Source organism: Varroa jacobsoni, unplaced genomic scaffold (assembly GCF_002532875.2).
Source record: "Varroa jacobsoni isolate VJ856 unplaced genomic scaffold, vjacob_1.0 scaffold_827, whole genome shotgun sequence".
NCBI lineage: Eukaryota > Metazoa > Arthropoda > Arachnida > Mesostigmata > Varroidae > Varroa > Varroa jacobsoni.
The window spans coordinates 81,806-87,770 of record NW_019213729.1 but is presented as its reverse complement, the minus strand read 5'-3'; the positions used below and the strand labels follow the sequence as shown (position 1 = coordinate 87,770).

Sequence of the window (5,965 nt, the reverse complement as noted above, 5' to 3'; positions counted from 1 at the left end):
CGGTATGCTCAGGAACACCGCTCCAGTACCTAGGTCATACGAGGCCTTCACATCTCGGTTCGGCAAAACAGCATTACTGTAGAGTCACTTTGGGGGTAAGTAATTCTGTGGAGGGTTAGGCCAAAAAAGTCTATATTAAATCTACCAAGAGATAGGGACGTGCGCGTACTTTGGCTAATTTAGAGCAGGAAGACCTTTATTACAGCAGTAACTATCATAATATTTATTTACATCGCATCAATAAGGACAAAGTTGAGAATATTACCAACCCCTTGCTTAAAATAGGTTCGGCGTGAGTGGCATTACTACCTATTACGAGCAGCTATTCCAAAATTGTACACTTTGTCCTTAAATACTATATGGCTTTTCCCCGTAAACAATTGAGCTGGTTCGTCAGCTGTTAGTCTGTGTAGATCTTTTAAGAAGGCAGGGGGCTAATGAGTATTAGGCACGACAGGCCTGACGTCTGTCGATGCGTGAAGGGGTTAGGCTGGCGGGAATAAAGGTCTAAATGAAGAAAGATGGCCCGAAGAGACGAGAAAGCTAGCTTCGAAGCTGCATAGAAATGGGGCAAAGGTGGACGATATGTCTGAGCGATGGCAAGAGTTCGAACTATGCCGGAGGCCATACGATTACCAGCTGCGACCGTTAGGCCATATGCCATAAGGAGACACTATGGCGACTTGACAGCCGTAGTGGTGAGAGAATCCAATCTGCAGAACTAGATCGGCTTTGGCCTATATATGGCACGGGTCCAATGTCATATGCGGCGCACTGAAAAGTATGGATAACCAGCGCACTCGGCAACCCGGCTTGGAAGTCTTCGTAGATTGCCACCAATCCGTCTTTAGTTCACACGGATGTTCGCGCATTTGTGTTGCTTCTGATTGCAATGTCTACGATCCGAGAGAGCACTTGGATCTATTGGCATCTTTATAATGACCAGAGTTTATGGCTTCTATTGTTGCACTGGCCTAGTTTTAGGTTTAAAGAAACAGGTAAATCAAAATGCATTAACTGTAGTACTCTATAGGAATTAATGCATCCCAATATAACGTCATTGCGTATAAGCATTGTATCTCTGTAGTTGTCCGCATCCCTATTGTCATCATCGTCATTACCACTACATCAAAATAGCGCCGCATATAGGAAAGCGCATAATGGAATAACGTAACGAGCATTGTGTGGAGAGCGTGTTCGTCTGTTTTTAAGCACTCAATATAAACGTGTATAGCTTGTGGTAGTCAATCTGGTTCGCTCTAAGATCCTGTCGAAAGGTAAAAAGACCGTAAGCAACACCGGCGACTACCACTTCAAAAATAGTAACATCACATAGATGCACCATGGCGCTTGCGCACGTCGCTTATCTGGAGCGTGCATCGAGCTACCTTTCTTATTGAAGAAATAATCCAGTAGTACGTGCTCGACGATCGAAGCAAGATGTGATGCTCAGATTCTTTGATGACACAAATATTTTCACACGTACCACGTATGGGCTAGCTCTGCAGCTTTTTAATAGCTCTGCAGCTTTTTTAAGTTCCTAAGAAGATTAATAACAGGATTAGGCATTAATCCGTTATAACGAACACATTATTCAGTCGGCCATCATTATAATTTTATACGAATGCTCGTACTGCTCGCGATATACGCTACATTCCTCGTGAAAATTTCGAAACGTAGACAACTTACTATTAGAAATTCGGTCCAACCTTCTTCATTCAGTTCCGATGTGCACATAAACTCTTTAGAATGTGATTGTTTTTTAGTTATCATGTTTATTTTAAGTTACTCCTTGTTCACCTGAATTTCTTTTAGGAGTAATGTATTTTAGGAGACCCTAGTAAAATATCCGTTTAAGCGTCTTATTGAAAATTTTCAGAATCCTTTTTCTTTCCTCGACTGCACTGGCTTTTTCGGCTCATTCTCCTCGTTTGCTGAAGCTTTTCGCCAATATGAGCGAATCGAGCATAAAGTTGGGCATACTTCTTCTTATTTTGAAGAAGGCGCCGCGCTTCTTGAGTGAGCTTTCGAGACTCGGCTACAGAGCTTCGCATATCTAAAATCCGTTTCCGCGAGGCTTGCAGACGGTGTATTTCACAGATGTTTTTGAGAATCTTCCCCAAGCGGGCGTCATTGCCGTCGTTGTCAGCCATAGTTCGATATTCCTGGACAGAAATCGATTGCGTCAAACACCGTTCTCGTAGTTAGGTAATTGGGTTCGTAAGGGAAAAACCGTGCAAAACATTAATCAAAGTAAACTATGTTTATCCGTAAGAACCTCTCACAACATGAAGCAGGAGACATGCGCTAATCACATCTACGACTGGCGACTTCCCTTACTAATATTTACTTGTAAATAACTAAAATTCGGAAATGATCAGTAGAAAAGAAACGAACTTCAAGATCACACTTTCCTGGCAGGAATTCTTGATCCGCGTGTGTGCGGATGAGACACGGTACCTTCGAACTAAATGGCGTTTAGGTGTAGTCGATTCACTCGTAGCCGCGTACGGTTTTCGTTAGTCTGGCACTCCCCTTTTCCCTGGTTTTTCGATATCGATCGATCCTCAGTTTCAAACCTCACCCGTTGACGAAGTCGTCGGCTTTGTCGTATTCTGGAATCGAATAAGATGCTTCAACCAGTTGATCTTTGGCTATACTTTAATACACAAATGCATCGATCAAGCATAAGCATGTTTCACGTTGGCACATTTATGAGACCATACGGACTTGTTAAACGAACATCGAGTGTATAGTCAACAACCGACGACATACAAATCAAATATACGGTTATTTTTGACTTAATAGATTTAAGCTTGTTGCCATCTTGTACAATTATAACCTGATTTTGCTGTATGTACTTTACGACATGCGACATTTCCTAGCGAGAGTAGAACGCAAAAATACGTTTTGATGGGTCTTTCACACGTACGTTTATACGTTTAGAGGACTGATCATAAAAATGGTCTAGTAGACCACACCCAACATCTTCTGTTACTGACTGCATTATTTGAAGTATATTTTTAGGCCACACTGACAGGCTAAACGTATACTAGCAAGTTCATTCAACTTTATTGCCCTATTACACAAACATAAATGTATGGCTCTAAAAAAAACCCTCTACCATTTAGGTATAAACAGATTTATCAATTCTGATATAAATTTGTTGTATATATATATATATATATGTATATATATATATACCCACATATATATACATATATATGTAAATGCATGTGTTAGGTATTACCTCCTTTGAGATACCGCAAGTGCGTCTCGAGGTGCTCCAATTTCTACGATGACCAAGCTATCATCAGTACAAACGTTTACGTCACATCAAATAGATTAATTATATTGAGTTCTACTGGTCTTTAGCTGGGTACGACTGACGCGTGAGTAGCTACGATATCGACAACAATCTGTACACCCATCGTTTAATAGTGCTCTGACCATACGAAGCGAACCGCCTCCAAACGCAGCTTCGGTGTTACACGAGTTGACGCAAAAGACTTTATTCAATCGTATTTTAGTCTGCAAGGCGTTGTCAAAGAGATTGGTCACGGGTAATGAACAATAACATAATAATATGCAAATAAAGAGAAGGTTCTCCACAATTTGTGGGAAAGCCCAGACTGATACCAAAGAAGGTTACGCTATTCATTCATTTCATAAAACTAGCAATGTATCATGCATTATGAGTTCCTGCCACTCGGGAAAACGATTGATCCGATAGCAAATACCAAGATCACGACAAGCTATTAAAAAAAACCAATGAAAAACATCGTCTCCCACCCTGACAACGTCAGACCATACATATCTTATGCTAAAATTAAGGGAACTGAGGTAGGATTTCTTAATGCGTCCGCCGTATAGCCAAGATCTCACATTATCAGACTAATCTGTTTCGACCTCTGCCCAAATTCCTTAATGATGTTAAATTTATTTACAAGAATACAATTTTTTTTACTTAGAAATTCTGGTCACTGATCAAAATTGCGTATATGTAGTTTAACACTGTTTTAAAATATTCACATCAATTTTCACCTTGGTATCAGAGCTGTGTGTTGTTAGAGGGTTTACTTCAAATCTTTACTTCAAAGATTAAAATCGCATTAACGAAGGTGGGAGCTCAAACCCCTACAGCCTGTATGATGTCGAATAGTAGATAGATCCGTTGATAGCCAATGACTAATTCATTTCAATTTTGTAGACAAGTATTTCTTTTTTTTGGCTAGAGCCATTTTTTATACCATTTCAGTGTTATGACAAGATTACTCGTACTGTGACCATACTTTGTACTGAAATTTAGCTTCCTCATGTCCTTCGTTTCAGTAATACTGCCCAGTGTTATAGCCTCATTGAGAAGCTCGGTAAAGGTAATCGTTCCGTTATTGTATCCTCGTTCAGCTTATGCGTCATGCTCATCCGCACGTTAAGTTCTGAGCATCAGCACACACTGTCTCTCACACACGGTGCCACTCTGTCTGCTTCTTTTGTACTATAGCAAAGCTTTCCTAGTAATTTTTCAAACAGTTCAAGGTCACTTACTCCAATTTAGTGGCCTTTAAGTTACCGCATTCATAAATCAGGTTTATCTAAGAGGCCGCCTCGAGGGAGAAAACTATCGGCAGCGTTTGTGTTTTCATAGCCAGAGCGTCTCGCATCGAATATAACGTGAACTACGGAACCAGTGGTCAGTATTTCGTTTCAGGTCAATCCTGTCAAAATAAAAATATTCCGCCTATTATCAGAAATGGACGTAATAGATAAGCAGAGGCCAGTTAATCATGACGAATTATTCTTCGAATCATAACTAATTCCGCTACTGATTTCTGCACTCACCAGCGCCACTATATACCAGCTGCCTCGATGCTTGACCGCTTCGTTGTATGGTACAAATCAATGCCCTAGGCTCGATTGAATCATATTTATAATAGCTATGAGCTCAATCCTGACCAGAAAATATTTGCGTTCGGACTTTTGCAGCTGTGCTGCAGCGTTACCACGAGGGGTATCAATTTGAGGAGTAAATTAGGCGGAGTTTAATAACCCCTGTTTCCTTTAAAAGCTTCAAAAACATTTTAGTGTTAAACTCATAGGCTTGGTATTGTCGAATACAATACATTTCGACATAATGTACATAAAGAAAACAATAGACCTTCACAGTGCTTCAGTGGTATGGTTTCCATCGACCTGGGGCCTTCGAAAGGACATATTGACCTGAAGTCACTTCGAAGTTCTTGAAGTTGCTTGGTCGGCAAGTACAACACTAAACCTAGTAGACACATGTCTAAACACAGAAAAAAAGTCCGATTTTTATTATTGATAATGAGCAGGTCGTGTTCATGTCTTGCCGCTAAAACATGTAATCGATCGCTCAATTCTGTCTGTGAACAGCAGATTATACGCGGACAAACGCGCCCGCACTAGCGGTTTCATTTTATTAAACTGTTTGTCTATCATTGCCAATGGCCCTATCTATTTTCAAAAAATGCTATTTGTATGTTTTGTGGCGACCTTAAAAATATTCAAGTGGCAATTACTGAGTACGTGTAGAAACTGGCGATGGCCATCGCGGTTGAGGTGACCGCCTGCAACAACTCTCCTGCGCAAAGATCACTTAGGATCGTGGTTGAGACTGTGTCAGCGTATGGGACATCCTAAATCCTTTCCAGAAAGTAGAAAGGAGTTAACCGTAGAACTAGCTGATTGCCCCAACGTGCATTCGAAGAGTTAGCTCTGTTGCAAGATCAGCTGGAACATATACATTTCAATGGACGCAATGGAACTGAATCAAATGAATCTAAATGAACAAAGCTTCTTAGCTTCTCAACCTGGAATGGCTACTTGTCTCCATTCTTCTTAAGTATTTGCCAAATGCCTAGAAGTTATGAAATGATTTAGCGGGTGATTTTTGGTCGACCTTGGTCACGCTTGCGCTCCTAGATGCTGTTGTTTTTACAGA

General features: G+C 40.7%; 1 long non-coding RNA gene across 4 annotated transcripts; it reads right to left on the bottom strand.

Moving 5' to 3' along the window:
• Positions 1-1,752: 1,752 nt before the first annotated feature.
• LOC111264187 (uncharacterized) lies at positions 1,753-4,972 on the bottom strand. 4 transcript variants are annotated; one of them, XR_002682720.2, is made up of 5 exons: positions 4,843-4,901; positions 4,549-4,718; positions 3,251-3,531; positions 2,461-2,615; positions 1,753-2,165 (listed from the first exon to the last, which is right to left on the bottom strand). It is a non-coding gene; the product is annotated as an uncharacterized LOC111264187 (long non-coding RNA). The 4 variants fall into 4 exon arrangements; XR_002682721.1 differs by lacking the exon at positions 4,549-4,718 and having other exon boundaries at positions 4,843-4,909; XR_015312588.1 differs by lacking the exons at positions 4,549-4,718; positions 4,843-4,901 and adding an exon at positions 4,293-4,534.
• Between the last annotated feature and the right edge of the window lie 993 nt (positions 4,973-5,965).